Genomic DNA, 24,497 nt, shown 5'->3' on the forward strand with positions numbered 1-24,497 from the left:
GCTGGTTACTTTCAAACCAGAATCTAATGGACTTTTTTGTCTGGTTTCAAAGCACAGTCATCAGATTTCGTCTTTCTGATTAGGTAGGATTAAAGACCTGAGACACCCGTGTGGCTCTTAATTTTTCCTGTACATATGTAATGCACATACTTAGATAGTAATTTAAAACTGAGAGCATAGAAGCAAGATGTACAGTGATGATATTGTCCTGTCAGAAATTCAAGTTAGTAATGTAAATTTCTTCTTTAGACCATATACAAAAAATACTTAAGAAGAAATCTGATGTTGTGTGTGTATATGCGTGTGTGTGTGTGTGTGTGTGTGTGTGTGTGTGTGTGTGCTGTTGCAATATGTTCCACATATAAGCACTGTGCAGCGGTGTCCAGCCATTCACAGTTATTGCATGAATATCTGCCTTGAGATACCAACTCATGGGCAATGTCTAGGTGTCCACTCTAGGCTTCGCGATGAAGAGGGGTATACTCATCCTCATCCCTAGTATTCATGTAAGTGGCCCTTTTGGAAAGTACTCTCCACACTGTAGTAAGCTGCAAGACAAGCACTCTACCACTGAGCCAACTTCCCAGCCCAAGGATTAAGATTCTTGTCTGTAATTTGGTCAAAGCTATGTCTCTTTACGTAGGTGACTAAAAATGTATTTACTAATTTCAAGTAAGTACATAAATTCTATTTCCATCTCTTTTAAAAAATAAAAAAATTGTTTGCTCTGTAAATTGATTAGAAGCATGGATTTTGTGGCTAGCTAAGTCATTTCACATCTGTATCTGTTTTCCTCTTTCTCTTTCATGGTTCTCATAGACAATATGCTTGCTCCATAATTATCCTAATTTATTTTGCTTTTATATTTTTAGTTGCATCATTTCACTTTCTGCTCTGCCATTTCCCAGAACAGCACCACATAAACAGAAAAATCCAGAAGTGGTTCTGTGGCTCAAGTTGTAGAGCGCTTGCCTTGATTTGAAGAGCTAAAGGACAGTACCCAGGCCCAGAGTTCAGGCCCACAACTAATTTTAAAAAAGAATCTAAATACTTGATAATTCTACTAACAGATCTGACTGAAATCAGTTGAATCACACTTTTCCTGTACGATGAAGGAATAGGTCTCGGCTAGGAAAGCAGCTACAGAAGGCAGGCAGATTGTATCTGTGACAAAACTTTGTGGAAAATGGAATCAAGGATTAATTACTGGTGATTCACTTGCACTTGAAGCATGATTCTGAACTATTGCTTGCTGATTCTGAACTATTGCTTTGATCATTATATTTTCCAAGAAGAAAAAGTGAAATTTAATTGATAGTAAAGGACTACTAATGCATTTTGACTTCTCATTAAGCATCTTCAATCATCAAAATCACTTGAAGGCAATAGACAGGACTATTTTTAGATGAAAACAAGTGTCTTTAAAAAAACAAGAATTTAGGTAGTCATACAAAGGACTTCTATTTTACTATTGCATTATACATTTTTTCTAATGTTGGATACCAACATTAGAAAGCTACTAGAGAGCTCTTAAAGCCCTTATCTTGAGTAGTGAGTTCTCTTACACTATAACATGATACTTCCCAAATCATTTACAAAGAAGGCATTGTTTCCTATTTTCTCATTCCTAGAATAAGCTGCACATGAAGACACCAAAGGTCCTCATGTTCAGACAAGGAACAAGATGAAAAAGTGAGGAATGGTATCAATTTCAAGAAAAAAAATGTAGTAGGATCCAAGCAAATTTCTTCTTTGGGATGCCGAAATTAATCTGCTTACTGTGGTGTGAAGACTACTTTCCAAAAAGGCCACCCAGATGAATACTAGGGATGAGGATGAGTATACCCCTCTTCATATGGAAGCCTACGGTGGACATTTAGACATTGTCCATGAGTTGGTAGCTCAAGGCAGATATTCATGCAATAATTCTGAATGGCTGACACCCCTGCACAGTGCTTATATGTGGAATAATACCAGAGTGGCAGATACCAATCCCCAAACTAAAGGCCTCTTGTTCACCTTGCATGTTGCTGCTGGGAATAGAAATCGAAAAGATACTCTGTTGAACCATTATATCAAACAAGGTTTGAAGAACAGGTTGGAAGAAACTGCATTCAATATTGCCAAAAGGATAAGTATGTATCACTACCTCTTTGAAGTTGTGGAAGGCTGTACAAATGGTTCTCATAAGTCGTAATGGTTTGGTTAGGTTTCTTAAATTTCAAAAATGCCAGTCCATCCTCTGTGGCCCTACAATTTTTTTCACAATACAAAGCAACAGCAATATCTTACTTTAGAAATTCATGGATTCCATGGTATTCTTCCAAGTGCATTGCCTGACTCTGATGTCAAAATGTATTCAAGAGATTTTTGTATACATCTATAATGATTTCTGCAGAGTTTGTGATTTTTTTAATCAGAAATAATTTTAACTTATCTGTTGAAATGAATAGTATAGAAACTAAAGATGTTCCTGGTGCTTTTGGGAAAAAAGTATATCTATGTTTGTACAATATCCATAATCTATTTCATTCGCTCCTAGATATAATACTTTGAATTCTACATTTTTATATAATGTATAGTTTCATTAATAAATATGTCCTTTCAGATTGCATTACATATAGAAGAAGTTTAAGATTCCTTTTTTCCTAGGTCCTTATATTATTTTATTTCTTTGGGATAACATGACAATGTTATCTAATTTCAAGTTTTGTAAAGGTTATGCTATGTAAAGGCCTTTCTAAGGTGAAGACTTAATACACTGATGTCAAACTAACATTTAATTCTATGAATTACATATATTGTTACACTTGTATTTTTGTAATCAACTTTTTAATAACTGTTTTTATATTTCTTGCATCAGAAGAATGAAAAATATGGAATACTTCACAAATTTTCATATCATCCTTGTGCAAGTGCCATGTTAATCTCTGTATTATTGTAATTTGGGTAGACCTGCTGCTGAAGCATGTAGTACCCTCTAAATTTAAGTACTTAATGATGCAATCTTTATACAGGCATATATCCACAGTTGCCTATTTGTAACAAGGAGCTGTTATTGTTCCTTAAAATGAGAATGATCTTATGTCTCTAAAATTCTGTGTACAGTGGAAATGCTTATATCATTTGGTCGATTGCTCATATTTACAATTTTTTTGTCAATGACTATTTTGTCGTTTTCATTTTAAATTTGATCATACTTTGAAGCCTTTAAAGCTAAGTCGAAAGGTGATGGCTTTTCAAGTACTTATTTATCAACTGAGTTAGCTTTGTAGAGCTAATGGATTCAAAGTAAGACTTGCTTGAGAGCTACTTCTAAACTTCTGCAGCTTAAAATTTCCCAAATAAGGTCTTGCTGGCACAAATGTCTACCTGAACCTTTACCCTTCTTCCTTGTAGGAACAGACCAACTAGAATATCTTACCCTGACAGCATAGATTGTCTTACTGGAAAAAAACTAATCTTAGTTACAAGGGATCATAGAGAGATGAACAGTTCAGAAAGAATTGTTCAGAATGGAAGGTATTTTATCAAAATATATTTGTTTATTATACTTATCATTTCAAAAGTAGCTAAAGCCAAGAAGGTAAAAAAAATTTCATATGCATGATTACCTACTGTCCTGGCCTGTCTATCATCCAACCAGGCAGGAACTTACACTACTGACGCTCTATCACCAAATATTTCCATAGCTCCTGGAAAAGTCCAAATGTTTCTCCTCGATATTAGGCCTTAAATTGGTAATGTTTTAATCACAGTGTTTCCTCTTGCCTCTAGGCTGTAAATCTACAAATAGTAAAGATTTAAGTCTAACTCTACCAAACACTGAGGTAGAGATAATGGAATAATACTTTAAAACAGAGTTGCCTTTGATTCCCTAACCACAACACAACAATGCAAAACAATTTTTATATTATATATACTTATATATTTTATATTTATAAATATAAAATATGTGCTGATTTTAAATTTCACACAGTGAATCTTACTAGAATTGATAATTTGACAAATATATTGACATTTATTCTGATAAATAGAATGGAATATAAATAATTAGATTTAGGATATATATTAGAATATAAAAAGTATCAATGCAATATCTTCGGTATAAACTTGTGATACGTTCTAAGTGTTCGTGATCTTCTGAATTCACATGGTAAAATAACAGTATTGTTTTCTGCTAATCTATAACGGATTTTACTCTGATGCTCTGGTTTATTGTTTTAAATCGCTGGTCCCAAAGTGTTTTTCTCCATATTTCTGAAGCATTCTTACTGATTATACCCAAATTTTGCTGATATGATGTCTAAAAGCTATTATTCTTCTGAAGGACCAACGGATCCGAAGATACCAGTTCCCAGTTATCTGTATCATCAGATAACAAGTGCAAGACTTTTCACATAGGCCCATGCAATATGCCAACAGAAAATAATTGAAGTTCAATTTCTCATTTCCTATAATATTTCAGGACCCCAATTCCTTACAAGAATTAGCAGAATTCAATTGTGACATGCAAGGCAAATTAAAATGAAAGATGAGATCACAAAATCTGAGAGAAAGTACTGTAATTCAAACTTTCAATTTACAGATGACCAGGCCATATGAGTGAACAAAATTACAAATGAACAAGATTATTTTTAATACCCCTCTCCTAATGATTAATGAAAGATTTCAGTGCAGCCAAAAAATAGTTTCTGTAATGATAGATCCATAAGTGGCCTAGCAAGGCTAGGAATACTTGATTTAGAGGTGAAATATAATTTAGAAAAACATTAATTGAGAAGATACTTAGTGCTTCAAAACACTGGTACTTCAGTAAAACTAGGTTCTGTAGTATAAAAAAATGTTGTCATTCTCAAACCAAAGATAACATATATTTAATCTCCTGAAAGTATATTCATTTTCAAATAAACTATTTAAAATCACATTTGCCAAAATAACACTTGACAAGTAGATGATAGTGACATTACAAGGTTTTCAAGTGTAAGGAGCTAGTTACAATAGAGTTGATTTACGTACCCAGCACCAATAGCAAACAAGTTCAACCATTCATCCAAGTGTAGAAATAGTACTCCCCACCATTTGTGTTGTTCAGTAGGTGCCTTCCAGAAATGTGTTAAATAGATCAGCCTCCCATATTTCAAACCCAAATATTAGCTAATAAAGTAAATTTTAAAATTTTATCACATAAGAAGGTACATTTTAAAAAGTCACTAATAGTTGCCTTATCATGTGTTGTTTTATATTTTCCCTATCTGTCTAACATAGTAAGAAATATGACTTTAAGTTTTGAATATGGGTACTGATGAGAGATGTGACGAAAATAAAATCTGTCTTTTATTTCTGTCATATTCCTCTAAGTAGTAAATTTTAGTTTTCTTCTTTTTCCAAAACTTATAGGTAGTAAAAACATTATCCTATGTAAAATAAAATAATCATACACCATTGTACAAAGCCATTTATGAAAACTGGTAGTTAGAAATAAATTCTAAGCCATTTTTAAATTTTCTTGTTGACTAAAGATTAATCTTCAAATGAACGAGAATAAAATCATGTCTAAGTGCTTCACATCTCCAGTCTTGCAAATTGTTATTGCAGATGAATGAATTATGGAAATATAAGCTGACATCAGTTCAAGTATATGTGGGAGTAAAACTCCATGGAATGTATATAAACGTTTCAAAGTATTAACAGGCAGTTTAACAGAATGACTATCATGAAATTGAAACCAGAGAGGAACAATAGTAAAGAAATCGAATGAATGAAAAATGGAACAAGGGGCAAGTACAGCTAGAATACTCAATGTTCATATGTAATGAAGGAAGTGCTAAATCTGAACTCAATCTTGGAGAAAGAGTTGGTTGACACTGATAGAAGGAGTGACTCTGATCCAGGAGCATTAGACAATTAGATGGACATATTTAAATGTAAAACACTTGCAAAACCTTTTGAAATTCAGTTAAAAAAAACAACAAACAAAAACACACAAAAATGACAACCAAACAGCAATCTCTAGAGTATGAATATGACCTCTCAAAATTTTAAGCAGTTAATGAAGGGCAGTCTTTGGAAAAGCAAACAAACTGTTCACAGAAGGCAGTTTAGGGTAGGGGAGAATTTTGACCAGATTTAAAAACATTGTCTAAGGTTAAAAATCACCTATATCTTCGGCAAATATTTTCTTCTGCGAGTGCTCTTTGTCTGAAATGGATACTCCAGTCCTGAGTCACACTTAATAGCTTGTGAAGACAGAATGGAAGAAACAAGATCAAGTACGTATTACTCCACTGGAGAGAAAACAGTCCTCTCTGTTTTCTCTCAATCTCCTCACTACTCCATTTTCATACTTTTAATAACGTCAAGTGATTTTGAATTATATCTTTCCTTCTTTGTTCTCACAAAGTAATTGTTCAAAATAATTCATTAAATATTATTTGCCATTATTTTCTATCATGCTGTTTACTTGTTCAAGCGAGTCCATTAAACTTCCCCTTTTCATTTGGTTGCCACGAAAAACCAACAACTATGTTAATGAGGACCAACGCTAATGCAAAACTTTGTCTCCAAAAATCCATTCCAAGAACCTATAATCACAAATATTTAGCTATACTTTTTTCTTTTTTCTTTTACCTTGTAATCTTCTTGTGTCTAAAGTGCCCACAAAAATAAGTATTCCACCACTATTTGGTTCAATCACTTCTAACCTCAAAGATATTTTGCTAACAAGATGCTTAGAGGAAACCTAAGAATACTCCACTTTTATCTTCTCTCTTAAAACTTTTATCTTCTCTCTTAAGAATCTCCTTAGATACCATATCAGGAACAGTGAAGTTATTCTTTGCAAAATTATTCCAATAGGTTATTTTCCTCTTGGTATTGTATTTGCTCAACAAGATGTATGGAGAAGAATAGAGTTAAATCAAAAATTCCTTGGATGATATTGTCTTTTACAAAGGACAGTACTTCTATGTCCTCCTTCTATGTCCTCTTCTTAGCTCTTGCCTGATTTCCAATTAATCACAGGTTCTTGGCTTCAATTCTAGTGAAGCTGAAGGACTATAAGGCGTCCCCAATGCTACATCTTCATGGTTTCTCTTTGAAAACTCTTTTATTTGGAGGTGGAATTTATTTTCATGTCTTCATTCAATTTGTTCTGCATTATACTGAGCCAAATAAGCTCTGTAAAATCACTTTAGGTAGCAAAAACATTAATACAATCTATATCACTATATAAAAAGTTTTGGCCCCCACCACTGCTGGAACCAAAACGCTTAGCTAGGGCTTCTAATAACGTGTTTTCTTAACTTTTCTATTTGCTCAATTCTTTTCTGATCCCCAAACTTTTTGGCTTATGTAATAAAAGGAGTTTTCACTATCTCATGTTAATAAAGATATTATATTTTTGAGCTACTTAGAAATGTGAAATCATTGAAGTATCCAATCAGATATTTTTCTGTGTTTCAGTGCTTCACGTGCAAAGACATTGTGGAAAGTATTAAAACAGAGAAGTGTAAACTCAATACGTTCTTTCATTGTGGAGGACATTTTCTCCCTAAATATTTTGACCCAAGTAATCTTTTCAAGAGAATTACTGTGTAGTAATTAAAGGTCAATTCACAAATTTTGATGTCTTATTAAAAAAAAAAACTTTGAATTTAAATTCCACTACAATCTTGTTTCACACAGTAAGAGTATATTTCTTGGGTAAGGACAATTCTCATGGGAACCTACTGGATTTACAGCAAGGTTTGTGAGGTTTGTTTGTTTACTGTGAAAATGAGCCACCTTACCCACATTGCTCCCTCTCAGTTAAGTCTCCATGGATTTCTTTGCATGAAAGCCTATTTTCCCAGGCAATTTTAAATTTTCTTAATAGGCCAAATTAAAAGTTAGAACAATTAAAATTTACCTGTCATAATTTTAAAACACTTTTGAAACTCCTTTATTAGAATCGCAAATTTACCAATCCTAATTCCACGTTTACCATCAAAAACAGTCAAAAACAGTTAACATGTTGTTTTCATGATATAGTATCCATGAAACTATTATTTTCCAGTGGCTTTGTTATGCATATATATGAACATATAAGCTGATGCTGAGCAAAATGAACTCCAAGATATGGAAAGAGATATTTATTTGCAGTTGTTGTTTTTAATGTACTATGTGATTTCTATTTTCCTTGGGTTTTTCCCCTATGGTATAACTCCTACTGTGTTTGATTTTGGTACCCTGTGTATTGTGTATACATTTACCTTAATTAGGGAAGGGAAGAGAAACAACAAAATGGCGAGATAAAGGACAAAATGCAAACCAATGCAATAGTAATACTCCGAAGACAATATGTTGGAAATGTACATTACAACGTGTGAGGGGTTTGGGTGTGAAGGAAAAATGTGAGAAAAAATGAGAGAGGGCATAACAAGTTTGAAAAGTTATGTATTCACTGCCTTACAATTGCTAACTCACTGTACATCACTTTCACATTAAAATTAAATTTAAAAAATAAGCTGTATGAAATAAAATTTCACTGTATTGGTATAGTAAATATTATTCTTTATGTAGTAACTTTTTAAAAATTCAGTACTATTTGGCATATAATTTGAATTAATTACCCCTTCTTTATCAGAGGGCCATCAACTTGAATGTTATCAAACTAGATAATTTTTTCACAATATACTTGCCAATATTTTCAAAAAGAATAAATTAGTACTTTCTCATACTAAAACCGAAAACCATTTAATTCTATGGAAACCCATAACTTTTAAAAGTAAATAAGTTGTTAAGAGCACAGAATATGTGTGTTCTTCAAAATTCCTATGACTAATAACTACTCACTTTCAAATTCTCAACATTCCATACCTGGGAGATTCAAAATAGTACCTGTTTGCATGTTATGTAATTCTGCAATAGATGCATTTTGCAGTGGGTGTTACAGATTGAGAAGTGAAGAGAAAAATAGCCACATTCTGGTATAGGATAAAACTAGAAAGCATCGGTTATAATTAATTCTTCAAGAGTAAGCAATTGTTTATCAGATTAAGCTATTATTTCTATGATCATCAATCCCAAAATTCATGCCATAAAGTCATCCTAGACCAACAGTTTCCAACTTGTAGGGTGCGCCTCAAAATTCCCTTAATTCACATCACAAATAGCTTATTTCTATTGGGAAAAATATTACACCTTGCTAATGTGATGCCCTCCATGTTCTGGAAAGAACACCACAATATACTGGGTTGCATCATTTTTCCTCCACTGGTATTCTTGAAAATATTATTTATATTTATACTTTTTTACTATCATAGATATTCAGGATGCTAAGATTGGAAGATTACAGTTCAAAGCCCACCCAGGCAGGAAGGTTCCCTAGATTGTTATCTCCAATAAACTTCTCAGCAAAAGCCAGACACAAGTGGTACTGAGGTTGAAGTGGTACGGCACAAGCCTTGAGCTTAACAGGCTCAGGGACAGTGTCCAGGTCCAGAGTTCAAGCCCTATGACAAAGCAATAAAACAAAAACAAAAATAAAAACAAACCCAAATCCTAGCATTTTTCTCACTGTATACAGAGGCATATAATTAAGGAAATTGCTTCCTGTGTTACATACAGGTAGAAGAAAGAAGATGTCACACAATTATTCTCTTCATACCATGTTATATTAAAGCCTCAAAAATTGCTTTTTCTAAATTTATAAATTAATATCATCAATTTCTTGGCAACTCAGTCTAAATTATTCACATTATCATTTTCTACATGAACAGTTAGAATTATCTATTAACTGAGTTCTAATTATAACTCGCTTGAAACAATATGCTAGGTAAATAGAATGCAAGAAACATCTGTAAATTTGTCAATTAAACCCTCTACCTAAAAAGAATTTTGTAGTATCCTATAGAATATGAAATTACAAATGAAACCAAAATATTTTTTGAAGTCTAAACTCCTATTTAGCAAGATCTATAAAGACCTACATTAGGTGATCTTTGCTATTCCTACAGGCTTAAGCTTTTGTAATCCTTAAGCCTTTCCTTGTAATCTAACAGAATGATGATTACTTACTTTTTCAAATTTTGGATGGGAATCATGAACCACTTTGCATCTCTGAATGTTCTGTAATGAAGAGCGCATTTAAAACACAACTGAGGAGGGGATGGGAAGGTGGCTTAGTGGTAGAGCACTTGCCTCGAATGCATGAGGCCCTGGGTTCAATTCCTCAGCACAACATAAGCAAAAAGGAAAAAAAGCTGGAAGTGGTGCTGTGGCTCAAGTGGTAGAGGGCTAGCCTTGAGCTGAAGAGATAAGGGACAGTGCCCAGGCCCAGAGTTCAGGCCCCACAACCGGAACCAAAAAAAAAATTTAAAAAAAGAGTTAAAAAAAGAAAAAAATAAAATAAAACACAAGAGGATTATATACCAGTTGTATTTCAATAGAAAACTTGGCTTCTCAAAGCATAATGAAAAAATTAGCCCAAATTTCCAATTGTGTATTCATTTCTTGTTTGGTTTGTTTTATTAAGACAAAATTATACTACCTGGTCCAGGGAAGGTACCAGTAGTAATTCCAGTCTCTAATCTCCTGTCAGTTTGAGTGCTAGAATTCAAGGCTTGTATCACATTGCCCCACCATAGTTTCTTGGTTTATTTATTTATTTATCTGTTTGTTTGTTTGTTTATTTATTTTTGGGTCCGGTAATGGGGCCTGAACTTTGGGCCTGGATGCTGTCCCTCAGCTCTTCAGCTCAAGGCTAGTGCTCTACCACTTGAGCCACAGAGCCACTTCCGGCGTTTTTTTTTGCTTATGTGGTGCTGAGGAATCAAACCCAGGGCTTCATGCATGCAAGGCAAGCACTCTACCACGGAGCCACCTTCCCAGTCCCTTCTTGGTTTATTTAATCTAGATACAGACTATCAATTCTGAACTTCTCCAGTGATATTATCCACTAGACTTCTCAGACTGTTCATGCACTATTTTCAAAGATGTTCTAACATTTGACATAGGGTATGAACATTTTCAAATGCACCTGCCGGGTCTCTGATTCATTCCTCCATGGAACCTATCCCTTTAATATGGATTACTTGACTCTCTTACTATCTCTGGTCCCTACTTACGTAATATTCTCAAACTTTTTTGAAGAAAGTTCACTTTAGGATTTTCTAATTTTAAAAATTATCACTTGATTCTAGTCTCACTCAGGACATACTTTCTATTGTTTTCTAACTTTTCTACATATTCTGATAGTTGATTCATTTGTGTATATGTGTGTGTACATACAAGTGCCTCTGTGTGTATGTGTATGTTTATATGTACGTATGCAAAAGCCTCAAGCTCTTATTCATCATTCTTGCTCATGACTGTTATTCCATCACCTGAGCCAATCTTCCAATCTAGCTTTTGGCTGGTTAATTATAGATAGTGTCTCAAACACTGTTCTGCCCAGGCTGGATGCAATCTGAACTTCCCAGACTCCTTTACATACTTAGGTTTCATTTATCCAGTAGAAACAACTTTTAAACTACAAACATTTTTTTGAGTGTAAAGTCTAAATTGTAGCCCAGATTTTTTAACTCAAGAATTCATATAAAGATAGATTAACATACACATTACATATGTTGAATGTACACTGTTAGAAATGTGATCCTAAGCTGGATGATGGTGAGATCTGAGGATTTGGGGTTCAAAGCCAGCCCAGGTAGAAAAGACCAGGAGACTCTTTTCTCCAATTTACTGCAAGAAAACTGGAAGCCGCACTGTGGCTAAAGTGGTAGAGCATTAGCCTTGAGCGGAATAGGAGAGGGACAGTGCCCAGGCCCACAATTCAAGTGCCAAGACCACCAACAACAAAAAATATATAAGTAAAGGAAAGAAAAAAATGTGATCTTATCCACCAGTTGATGGCTAGTATAATCCCTGCTCTCTCAAGATGGAATTTTTTTCCTTATTAAATCCATGCTCTTATATCTGACTTGCATTGGAAACAGAATTATTCTTCCATTTTAATTTCTACAAAGTTGTGTCATTAGCAATCGTGATTAAGAAGGGAGTGGCCTCATACTTCGTGTTCCACGTAGGAGTAATGCTTTCTCTATATCAGTCTCATAAATCTACATACTGAACTTGGCTTTATTGTTTCAATGTGGTCTTATTTGTAGAGTCTTCTATAGTGTATTGAACCCTTATACTTAAACACAGAATTTCCCTTTCTCTTATTATTGCTATAGTTAACACGAGTTAACAAATTCATGTACACTTGGGAAATAATGTGCAGCACATATACTCACAAAAAAATGATCTGGGAACCTTCTTCCTCTTTAAAATTTGCCTCAATTTACAGAGAATTTACAAATTTTGAATTCAATATACTCATGAATAATGTATTTATAAGTAATATAAATTTCATGTTTTCTCTTTACTAAATTGTCTCTGAAACACGTGTTACATCAGGTCCAAATGTGTTCTTGTGTTATTTAGGTGAAGCCAGAAATCATTCATTATACCTCAAGCAGCACCATAGATTGTTTCTGGAAGTAACTGTTACTGGATATGGAAAATGATCCCAGTAGAGGAATGGAACATAGAGGATTGACAAAGTTCAAGTTAACTTGTGCTTTCCTTTTTACTGTAAAAGAAGAGAATCCGAAGGCTTGAAGGAAACTCTGTCCCTAACTTTTTCTAGTGTGTTTTTACTTATATATAATTTTTCTGTAAACTTCTAGTTGAGAGTATTACAAAAAGATATAAGGTGCCATTTGATGGCCAGCATAGAACAAAAAGAAATAACGTTGTTTTAAATATGTTCTTCTGCAGGGGCTGGGAAGTTGGCTCTGTGGTAGAGCATTTGCCTTGCATGCCTGAGGCCCTGGGTTAGGTTCCTAAGCACCACATAAGCAAAAATAAGCCAGAAGTGGTGCTGTGGCTCAAGTGCTAGAGCGCTAGCCTTGAGTTGAAGAGCTGAGGTAAAGTGTCCAGGCCCAGAGTTCAGGCCCAAGACTGGACCCAAAAAAATTCTACTGCAAAGAAACAAAGACATGGATGTTTTATAGTGTTTTGTGGATGGATATTTCACCCCTGAGATGATTCTTTTGTTGCAGAAGTCAGTTATCAATTACTTTAGTTTGGTCCTGAGTTCTCCAGAGCAATAAGGATTCCAAAAAAGCATCCAGTGCGTATGATCAGCAAAAGGAGCCACTTCTCAGACCAATACTCCTTTAAGGAGGGTCCCAATGAAATATCTGTTTTTTTGTTTGCTTTTGTGTTTAGCTTTTGTTGGTTCTGGGGCTTGAACCCAGAGGCTGAACCCTGTCCCTGAACAGTTTTCTTTCCTGCTCACCTACCCCCAAAGCTAGTACTCTATTGCTTGAACCAAAACTCCACTTCTGGCTTTTTTGCTGTGTAATTACAAATAAGAGTTTGACAGACTCTCCTGCTTGGTTTGGCTTTAAACTAAGATAGTAATTAAGCAAAGTGACATCAACTGTATAGACTTCTCTTTTCAAACGAGAAATATTAGATGAAGTTTATTGTAAAGCTAATATTTTACAAATTTTCTCTTTCTTTATTATTGTGAGCATACCGTACAGAGGAGTTACAATTACATGGGCAAGATAATGAGTACATTTCTTATCAATCGTTGTTGCCTCCTCTTTGTTTCCCCTTCCCATCCCTTCCCATATTCCCCCCTCCCCATACCCGATCCTCCCCCCCACCAACTTTGTAAAGTTCGGTTTTCGACATAACGACTTGTACATCTCATTGTTGAAATGGGTCCACCTGTATCCCTAGTTAAATGATTTGTTTTTAGAGCATATGTCCAGAAAAGAATCCATAACATAACTCAGCAAAAGTGCACTGAATCATTTTGGAATTTTTTTGTTTGGGAAGGTTATTGAACTTGTCATTCCTTTTGGGGAAACTTAAAGTCATATTTCACCTTTTTTGTTGGTTGTGGGGCTTGAACTCTGATCCTGGGTGCTAAGCTAGAGCACCACCTCCGGGTTTCTGGTGGTTAATTGAAGGTTAGGGTCTCGTGGACTTTCCTGACCAGGCTGGCTTTGAACCACAATCATTTGGTCTCAACCTCCTGAGTAGCTAGGATTACAGGAGTAAACCACCAACACCTGGCTCATATTTGCATTTATGTGCACTGAATGACACTGTGTAGACAAAGAATGGAAATTTTAACCAAATGATATTGCAGCATTTCAGAAAAATTGAAGTAGCAATAAATATGTCCTCCTTTCCATTTTGTTACATTAATGACTGATGAGCTATGGGACCCTTACATTAGCATCCTCTGCCATCTGTATAGGTGTATTTAGTATCAGAAAATGTTCATAGAGAAATATAGAAAGAATAAGATTTTTAGAAAGCAAAGGAGATAAGGTGTGAAAGAATAGCATAGAAGGAGATACATTTATCACACAGAGATTAAGAGCTAGCCTAAGAGATTTAGAATGCTAAAGGCAATGAGGAACAGCCTAGCTGACAACTAGTTCTACAATAACCAAAAATGGTTCTCAAGAACAGTTTCTGGTATACCTTAATTACTATCATTTATTCCTTCTATCTGGAGTTATTCCTTATTTTCTTTCACAACTATTAATTAGCCTCTGCATTTTTGGTGCCATAACTGACCAAAAAGATTTCAAAATCACACATAGCCTACCATCCTCTTTGTGATTAGCAGTGATGACACAAATCCAGGAATGGTTGAATTTCCAGAATTAAACGTTACCTGACATCTAAGCACATCCCTGGCATTAATTGCTGTGACTTTTTTCAACACTGTATCCTCATATAAGTAAAGTACATGAATTAGGAACTTTTGTCAGGTGTCAGTATGGAAGGAGCAATTATATATTCCAAGTTTGGGTTATTTATTTTGCATTTACTAACTGAATGTTTTTGTTTTGTTTTGATTTGATTTGTTTTTGTTCTTTTTGCCAGTCGAGGGGCATAAACTCAGGGGTAGGGAATTTTCCTGAGCTTTTTTTTTCTTGCTCAATGCTAGCTCTCTATCATTTTTACAGCACCACTTCCAGTGGTTTTGTGTGTGTGTGTGTATGTGTGTGTGTGTGTGTGTGTGTGTGTGTGTGTGTGTGTGTTACTAAGGAATTGAACCCAGGGTTTCATGGATGCTAGGCAATCACCGTACTAGGAAGCCACATTACCAGAGCCCTAAATAACTTTCTTAAGATGGCATTACTTTCATTCTGTAACTACGTATCATAATTTTGGCCAACTGCTAGAAAATGATGTAGAAAGCAATACAATACAATAAGTCTAGTAAGGCTGGATGGACAATGAATAACTGTTATGGTCTAGCCAGGTAACAGAAGGGCTTATCTCATGGAGCTGTTTCAACAAGCTGAGGAGACAGCTCCTGACCCACAGCCAACCTCCAGAATGAGAGGGCCAACCTTGGGTTCCAGCCACATGGGGATGCTGGGCCCCCTCCTCCAGCACCCATTTGACCAGTTCTTGTGAAAGAGAGAGAGAGAAAAAAGTCAGAATTACAATTAAGTCTGGTGCCAGTGGCTCAGAATTCTAATCCTAACTACACAGGAAGCTGAGATACGAGGATCATGGTTCATAACCAGCCCAGGCAGGAACATCTGTGAGACTCTTATCTCCAAAGAACCACCAGAAAATCAGAAGTAGTGTTGTGGGTTCAAGTGGTAGAACACTAGCCTTTTGCTGAGGCTTTTGGGAACATCGCCCATGCCTAGAATTCTAGCCCCACGACTGACAAGAAGTGGACTTCCTACCACAAGAAGCGGAGTGAATAGCACCCATTGTCCTAGGGAGCATGGTAGCAAAGTCAGGCAGAGCTTCCTCTGAAGTTGAAGTCATAAGTAGGTCACCTGGCTTCTCTCTGCCTTGGTATCTCCAGCTGCAAAACTCAACACAGTGAAGGATCATCTTCCTCATGGGGATAGGGTAATGATGAGAGAGAGCCATGTTTTGTTTCATAATCCCACATCTGTTGCACAATTAATAACAGGCCTTGCCTGAGCCCTTTCTGGCTATCTTCCTGTCATTTCTTCAAAGAATTGCCGAGAACCTTATCTGAAGACTACTTCCTCTGTTCCTAGCCATGCTCCAGAGATCCCTCTGTATAAATCCCTTGTTTCCTCACAACTGTCCTGTGAGGAGAATGAGGTCTGATTGTTACGAACCTACCCAGAGCTTCACCTGTGGTCAAGAATCGTCTGCTGTGATTTTTCTGCCTGCTCAAACTGACTTAAGAAACCATTCAAGCCAGGGAAAATCAAACACAAGTAGACCAGTCTCTCCAAAAAGAGACAGGTTAAGAACACAAGGGACATACAGGACCTTCTCATACCCCACAAAAAAATCAAAGAACTCTTTTTTTGAACCTTTTATAATTTTTTTCTAAAAGTTTTTTTAATTTTTAATTTTTTACTTTAACTTTTTTCTATTAATTTTTTTCTTCCTCTCATAATTTTTATTTTAGGGGTATATGTGTGTGTACTTTTTTATCTCTTTTCAGAAACATTGAAGTAATACCTTGCATTCTCTCAGGCCACAAGGGTAAAAAATTAAAACTCAATAGGAAAAGCCAACAGAGAAAATCCTGTAACACACTGGGACAACACACTGCTGAATCACGAGTGGGTCATGGAAGAGATTAGAAAAGAAATTCAAATGTTGATGAACACATAAATTACCAGCTCCTTTGGGACACAGCAAAGGCAGTACTCACAGGCAAGTTTATAGCTCTGAGTTCATACATCAACAAATTGGAGAGATCTGAAACCAACCATTTAATGAAACATCTGAGTCTCCTTGAAAAAGAGCAGCAAGATGATCCCCAATCCAGTAGATGGTAAGAAATAATTAAAATTAAATCATAATTAAATGAATTAGAATCCAAAAAAATCATAGAAAGAATCAACAAAACAAAGATTTGTTACTTCCAAAATATTAACAAAATTGACAGACTCTTAGCAAATCTTATAAGAAAAAGAAGAGAACACACCCAAATAAATAAACTCAGAGATGAGAATGGAAACATCACCACAGAAACAACCAAGATTCAGAACATTATAAGGGAATACTTCTCAAAACTTTATGCTAATAAGTTTGAGAACTTGGCAGAAATGGACCTTTTCCTAGCAAATATTGACATGCCAAAACTAAACCAAGATGAGTTATACCATCTTAACAGGCTCATATCAAGCATTGAGATAGAAACATCAATAACACACCTCCCATCTAAGAAAAGCCCAGGACCAGATGGCTTTACAGGATAATTCTATAAGCCCTTGAAAACACAGCTCACACCAACACTCCTCCAAATCATCAATGAAATTGAAAGAGAAAGTTCACTACCGAACTCATTCTATGAAGCCATAATAACCCTCATGCCCAAACCAGGCAGGGACACATCACAGAAAGATGACTATAGACCCATTTATTTGATGAACATTGATGCAAAACATCTCAACAAAATGTTGGCCAATCAAATTCAACAATTCATTGAAAAAATTCTACACCATGATCAAACAGAATTCATTTCAGGGATGCAAAGCTGGGTCAATATACACAAATCAATTAATATAATTCATCACATCAAGAGGAGCAAAGATAAGAACCACCTGGTTATCTCAATAGATGCAGAAAAAGCATTTGACAAGATCCAACACCCCTTTATGATGATGGTTCTGGAAAAATTAGGAATCAATGGAACTTTCCTCAATACAATAAAGACTATATATGACAAACCTACAGTCAGCATTATACTTAATGGTGAAAAACTAAAGCCATTTCCTCTTAACTCAGGAACGAGACAAGAAGGTCCACTTTCTCCACTTCTCTTCAATCTAGTATTAGAATGCCTAGCTACAGGAATACGACAAGATGCAAACGTAAAGTGGATCCAAATAGGGAAAGAAGAAGTAAAACTCTCCGTGTTTGCAGATGTCATGATCTTGTATTTAAAGAATCCAATAGACTCCACTCCCAAATTACTCAAGCTGATTCAAAACTTTGGCAAAGAAGCAGGGTATAAATTTAACCCCTCAAAATCAATGGCTTTTACAGAAAAGCCAACAATGAGAAAAGTGTGGCTGAAATTAGGAAAGCATCTCCATTCATAATAGCCCCACAAAAAATAAAATACCTAGGAATTAACTTAACGAAAGAAGTGAAGGATCTCTATGATGAAAATTTTAAAAACCTGAAAAAGGAAATCAAAAGAGATCTTAGAAAGTGGCAAAAACTCCCATGCTCATGGATTGGAAAGATCAACATCGTGAAAACTGCAATCCTTCCCAAGGCTCTCTACAAATTCAGTGCGATACCTATCAATATTCCAACCTCATTCTTCAAGGAAATAGAAGAGGCAATCAAATAATTCATAGAGGACAATAAAAGACCCCGAATAGCTAACGACCCTCAACAGAAAAAACTGTGCTGGAGGAATATCATACCAAATTTCAAACTCTACTACAAAGCAATTGTAATCAAAACAGCTTGGTACTGGCATAAGAACAGACCTCAGGACCAATGGAATAAAATTGAAAACGCAGAAATGAACCTACAGACATATAGCCAACTACTATTCGATAAGGGAGCTAAAATAATAGAATGGAAGAAGACAGCCTCTTCAGTAAAGGGTGCTGGCAAAATTGGTTAACTACTTGTAGAAAACTAAAGCTAGATCCTTATATATCACCCTGCACCAGAATCAACTCCAAATGGATCAAAGACCTCGGAGTCAAAGCAGACATTCTGAAAACATTGCAGGATGGAATAGGAGAAATCCTAGGTCTCCTTGGCACAGATTGAATTTTTTTTAATAGAGACACAGAAACATAAGAAATCAAAGAAAGGTTGGACAAATGGGATTGCACGAAGTTGCAGAGCTTATGCATGGCAAAGGACATAGCTAGAAAGATCAATAGAAAGCCCACGGATTGGGAGAAAATCTTCACTAGCCATACTAGAGACAAGGGTCTCATATCTAAAATATACTTGGAATTCAAAAAATTAAATCCCCCAACAACAAATCCTCAAAGAAACAACTACCCAATAAATAAGGCTAAAGCCTTAAAGAGAAACTTCTCTGAAGAGAAAAGAAGGATGGCCAATAGACTAATGAAGAAATGCTCAACCTCTCTAGCCATAAAAGAAATGCAAATCAAAACAACATCGAGATACCACCTCACCCCAGTTAGAATGGCTATAATGAAGAACTCTGATAACAGATTCTGGAGGGGATGGGGACAGAAGGGAACCTTACTTCATTGTTGGTGGGAGTGTAAATTTGTTCAACCACTCTTGAAAGCTGTATGGGGGTTCCTCAAAGCACTCAACATAGAGCTCCCCTATGATCCAGCAATCCCACTTTTGGGCACTTACCCAAATGTTTACAAAGAAGACCACACTAAAGCTACCAGCACAACTATGTTTATTGCAGCCTTTTTTTTACCATAGCTAAGATATGGAAGCAACCCAGATGCCCTTCGGTAGATGAATGGATCAAAAAAATGGGTTATATATACACAATGGAATTCTATGTCTCCATCAGAATGAATGATATTGCTCTATTTGTTAGGAAATGGAAAGACTTGGAAAAGATTATATTAAGTGAAGTAAGCCAGAACCAAAGAAACATAGGTCCCATGTTTTCCCTTATTTGCAATAACTAGTATATATCTGAGTCAAGCATAAAAGTTCAGATAAATTCATGTTAGTGAAAAGAACCCTAAGATATCTATTCATTTTTTTTCTTTCATACGATTGTTTCTAGTACATTCATAAGATTATTTATTTGTTGCTTTTTATATCCCTCCCCCACGGTATAATCCCTGCTTTCACTGTATTTGATGTTGTTATAATTTATAGAGGGGAAGGGAAAAAACAAATCATTGAAATAGGGACTAAAGTTGGACCCATTGCAACAATGAGATGTAGAAGTGGTATGTCGAAACTGAACTTGACAACTCTGGTTGGGGGAGGGGGATGGTCCGGTGGGGGGGGGGGAAGGATGGGATGGGAAGGGAAAACAAAGGAGGCTACAATGCTTGATAAGATATGTACTCATATCTTGCCCATGTAATTTTAACCCCTCTGGACAGTATCTTCACAATTAAAAAAAAAAAAAAAAAGAATCGGCTGCTGTGGACTAAATGTTTGAGATAATCCATCTAAATCGATGACTGTGCATGTTGCTACATGTCTACCAATGCAACTACAGATGACCAGGCCCCGTGGAACATACCTGTCACAGATAGGAGGACATCAATCCAGCCCAGCCAGAGCATATAGAGGCTCTGTTTCAGAAGTGCCCAAAACAGAAAGGTGGCTCCTCAGAGCCAGGGAAAGGAAACATGTAGCGGGTCTTGGTGCCCTCAGTGGGGTGTCTGACCCAGGGTAGGGGTGGTTTTGGGCAGCCACTCACATGTGCTCCTGGGAGAAGTTGCTTGAGGCTGCTCCAGGTGGGGCGAGCAGGAATGGCAGTGGCATTGCAGACACATGGCCTCAAAGAACCAAGGCCATTGACCAAGTTGGGGCTTTACACAGCCTGGCAGGGTGCCATTGCCTGGTCTGAAATTCTGAACGTTGGGAAGGCGGTGAGGGGACTGGGGACTAAGGAGGCATCTCAATTGCCTTCTATATTCCAGTCGCCTTGAGTCTCTTCTCACCACTCAGCCATCTATACCTTCCTCAACTGCTGGTAGTGGTGTAAACTAACAGAGGGAATCCTGGTGCTACCAGGCAGCATGGAATGTGGGCGTGGCCACCATTCTTCTATCTCATTGGTCAGAAAGAACAATGAAAGAATAGGGGTTTGGCCAGAATCCTGTGATGCAAACAGCATGGGCGGAGTCAAGAAGATAGCAGCTCCCCCAGCCCTTTTCCCAGGGAACAATGTCCAATTCAGTTGGAGACAAGAGGGTGACCTGCTTTAGCTGCATGGCTGCACAGATCATTGTGTATGGCTGTTTGTTCCCAGTCCCAGACCATGAACTGAGGATATGGGCACAGTCTGTGAGCTGCTTTTGCTCAAGGCTGGCCTTCCACACTGGAGCCACAGGGATTCTAGCTTTGTTGGCACTGAAGCTGGACTTTTCAGCCTAGGGTGACTTCGACCATGATCCTCCCATCACAGCCTTGTAAGTATTAAGGAAGACTGTTGAGGGCCACTGGTGCCTGCCTAATCATTGGTCTTACTGGTGTTCTTGGACAGACTGATGAGTTCCCTATCCTCGGGTTTAAGTGGTGGGAGCTATAGCCCACAGTTGGAATCCTGGTCCAGCCACCTCAAAATGGAAGGAGATCCTAAGAAACTTATTCCTGTCCATATGATTACCAATGGAATATGATGTATGTCATGATTGAAAGAGCAGTTCTTGAATGATTCTAGGATAAAATTATATAGCATTATTTTATAGGACACTGATCGATCTTAGTTAATGCTTTATGAAGCATTTAAACAATCACATTCATAAAATGGAGGCATAATGAAATACCTGAGAATTACTATACTATTACATATTATAAAGGTGCCATATTTCTGCCAGGACAGGGATTGGAACCTATGGTCTTGGTAACTGTTGCACTGTGTGGGAAGGGGAAGCTGGCCTCCTTGAAGTCAAGAAATTCAAGTCGGTTCTTTAGGCCTGAAATAGATCCCCACCACTAGAAAACATCCTATTCATATACAATTTACATATATGATTCATATTTACATACATATGTTGACTCCATATTGCATTCAGTGCAGTTATTTTATTTGTTTGTTTTATTCATGTATTGACCGTTTATTTTGCCTATTATGGCACATAAAACATTGATTACATAAGATAGAGGTCTGCAAATGTATTCCACTTCATACCTGACACTCAGGACTTTCACAGAAAAGGAAAACATGTGTCGCCATCAACTTCTTACGCCACAATTCATTTTTGGGGAGTGCTGGCAACTGAACTCATAGCCTACAAGCTTACAAGGCCCAATTCATGAATGGGTGAGTGTCAGCACGCCATCTTCGGGCAAATTGAGCTGAAAGGCTATTCCCAGGACCTGAGATCAAGCCCCAGGTGTTAGCAAAATAAGAACAGATTGACGTGCAGATGGAAGTACGCTAATAAATATGTATTTATATAGAGTGTTAAAGATGTCTATATATTATTCAGTTATATAGACTACATTAATACCAATTCCTGGGCATTAATCATGCGTTCGTGTAATTAATGTTATTGTTTTCATCCTTATACTATTAATGAAATCAATCAGTGTCCTGAAATTATTGCATTCCTGTAAGTAATAATATTCTTTTTATGCTTCTTAAATATTAAATGAAAATCAATTAGCCTCCTGAAATGATGCTTGCTAAATTTATAGTAGCATCATTCATGATCAAGTCATTGAACATTGACATTGATAACATTCTATTGTTCTTCCTATGGTTGGGAACAATTTTCTTAGTATCTCCTGCCATTGGTTTGTGTTAGGAGGGGGATTCGAAATCAGGGCGTACGTTGCCACGTGGGCAGCCTTTAGCAATGCAAGGTGAAGTACCCTTTGCAACAGTGTCATTCAGACCCATGAGGGTCACCATGTAAAGGAAGTAAACATAAAAAGGCCACATTTTTTCTGTGTATTGCTTTCCCTACAAGACCTGAGGGTCTAGGATCCCAGAAGCATCTGTAGGTCTAGTGGCTGCACCCCAGCCTAGGGTGATCCAAGTTGAGGCAGAGTTGCCACAATCTGACTTCAAGCCCATACTGAGAAAAGTAAAATAAAAAAATTTAGCTCCCTGGCTTGCAATTCGTGATGTTTAATCTTCCAGGCTTTAAATTTGAACTTAGGATCTGGGTAAATCTGCAGCAATGTGGATGAAGGAGAAGATCACTGTACTTGAAGATAAGAAAGTCAGACCTGGGAAGATGGCGGAGAAGCTGGAGTCTAAACAAGCTCTCACATAGAAAGCAGTTTTAGAGTTCCAGTGAACAGTCCTAAGCCAGAGAATCACACCAAGTGTGCCATCACAAGCCAGAGAGTCAGGCCAGAGAGGGAAAATCCAAGCAAGGAGACAGATCTGAGCTCTTGCCAGCAGCCGCCGCAGTGGTGGCAGTGGTGGCAGCTGTGACCGCAGACGCCATACCTGAGGCACAGAGAGTCTGGGACAAAGGAGCTAGATGCAACAGGTGAGCAGATTCTACTCAAAACCAGCAAGAACCGACTAGGAGCAGACATCTTCACAGACCAGAGACGAACCAGGAACCAAGACTTGGCGGGAGTAGAAGCCTGAGGTCCTCACTCCTTCTCAGGGAGCAGAGGAGGGAATGCCACCCCTCCCCTCCCGTACTGGAGATCTCCATCTTGGATACTGACAAAGAGCTCCAACTCAAACATTGGAATAAAATGAATCATTTAGCAGGTCACAAGAACTTAACGGCGGCGTGACCTGCCAGACTCAGCTCCACCCAGGGAAAAGTCACGCAGCTTGGGCACCAGCCCTAGTAATGGCATTCTTCACTGGGTAATCAGAGCCAGAGGCTGCTCCTCCCTTTAGCAGCATCGACAATCAATTGAAATTCAGTAAACAGAAACCCTGAGAATGGCTCCAGGCTGGGCTCTGTGAGTCTTTCACAAACTAGCCACCAGGAAAAGCTACTGTTTGTTGAAAGGTCTCAACTCTACCCAGAACCTAGCCTCATCACTGCATCTCCCTCTTTTGTGATACTCAAAGCAAATCTGACTCCCATTGAACTAGCCTAGGAGGAGGATCACAAAATCCTGGGTAAAGCAGAGCATTTTGCTGCCTGTTTGAATAAACTGACTTAAGAAACCAACCAAGCCAAAGGACCAAAAGCAGACAAGAGACTCCAACAAGAGGCTGGTTACGGACACAAGGGAGATACAGGATTTTTCCCACCCCTCCCCAAAAAATCAAAGCACTTTTTTTTTTCTTCTTCTTCTTCTTTTTTTTTTTTTTTTTGGTACGTTATATAAAAACATTTTCATTTCTAAAACTTTTTTAATCATTAATTTTTGCCTTGATTGAAAAAAAAATGTTTTCCAGTAACGTTTCTTTCCCTCTTACAATTTTTATTTTAGGGATATGTGTGTGCATTTTTCGTTCTTTTTTGATTTCTTTCTCTTTTTTTTCTTTTTTAATTATCTTTTTGTTTTTTGTTTAGCTCTACTGAATTTCTGATCTTTTTTTCTTCCTTTCTTATCCTTTCACCTTTTCCTCTCTTTCGTTCTTCTTTATGTGACTTAATTCTTGTCCTGCACATCCTCAGATAAACCTGTAGTTGACTATTAGACCCTATCCTCCATTGGGTACACACTTAATCAACAAATTTATTACTCAATTCAATACCTCTGAGACGTAAATTCCTTAATAGCAGTAATACTTCTTTATACCTATATAATATTTTAAGCATTTTATTTTTAAGTTTTCACATCTCCTTTATATCCCTCCCCTTCTCTCATTATATTCACATTCTCTAAATAGATTC

At 36.8% G+C, this 24,497-nt stretch overlaps 1 long non-coding RNA gene and 1 pseudogene across 1 annotated transcript in view; both read right to left on the reverse strand.

Annotated features, from left to right (window-relative positions):
- The window catches only part of LOC138819763 (uncharacterized), a 50,790-nt gene extending 30,100 nt beyond the window's left edge, over positions 1 to 20,690 (reverse strand). Inside the window, exon 1 of the long non-coding RNA XR_011369614.1 lies at positions 20,426 to 20,690. This is a non-coding gene — a long non-coding RNA (uncharacterized lncRNA). The remainder of the gene's footprint in view (positions 1 to 20,425) is intronic.
- On the reverse strand, positions 2,871 to 2,970 carry LOC138819765 (U6 spliceosomal RNA; annotated as a pseudogene).
- Positions 20,691 to 24,497: the final 3,807 nt, after the last annotated feature.

Source organism: Dipodomys merriami, unplaced genomic scaffold, assembly GCF_024711535.1.
Source record: "Dipodomys merriami isolate MVZ:Mamm:240054 unplaced genomic scaffold, mDipMer1.0.p SCAF_817, whole genome shotgun sequence".
Lineage (NCBI taxonomy): Eukaryota > Metazoa > Chordata > Mammalia > Rodentia > Heteromyidae > Dipodomys > Dipodomys merriami.